Below are 234 nucleotides of genomic sequence, written 5' to 3' on the forward strand. Positions count from 1 at the left end.
TCTTCTTCAATTTCCTTCTTCAGAGACTTGAAGTTCTTGTCAAACAGATATTTTACTTGCTTAGTTAGTATTTTATATTTATATTTTATTTTATTTTATATATTAGGTATTTTATATTATTTGTAACTATTGTGAAGGGTGTTATATCCCTAATTTCTTTCTCTGTCTGTTTATCCTTTGTGTATAGGAAGGCCTCTGATTTGCATGAGTTAATTTTATATCCAGCTACTTTGC

The 234-nt window shown here is 27.4% G+C and overlaps 1 long non-coding RNA gene across 1 annotated transcript in view; it reads left to right on the forward strand.

Annotated features, from left to right (window-relative positions):
- The window catches only part of LOC116087563, a 28,448-nt gene that overhangs the window by 9,526 nt on the left and 18,688 nt on the right, over positions 1-234 (forward strand). The gene's annotated exons all lie outside the window — the stretch shown is intronic.

This window comes from Mastomys coucha, unplaced genomic scaffold, assembly GCF_008632895.1.
Source record: "Mastomys coucha isolate ucsf_1 unplaced genomic scaffold, UCSF_Mcou_1 pScaffold13, whole genome shotgun sequence".
NCBI classification, from domain to species: domain Eukaryota; kingdom Metazoa; phylum Chordata; class Mammalia; order Rodentia; family Muridae; genus Mastomys; species Mastomys coucha.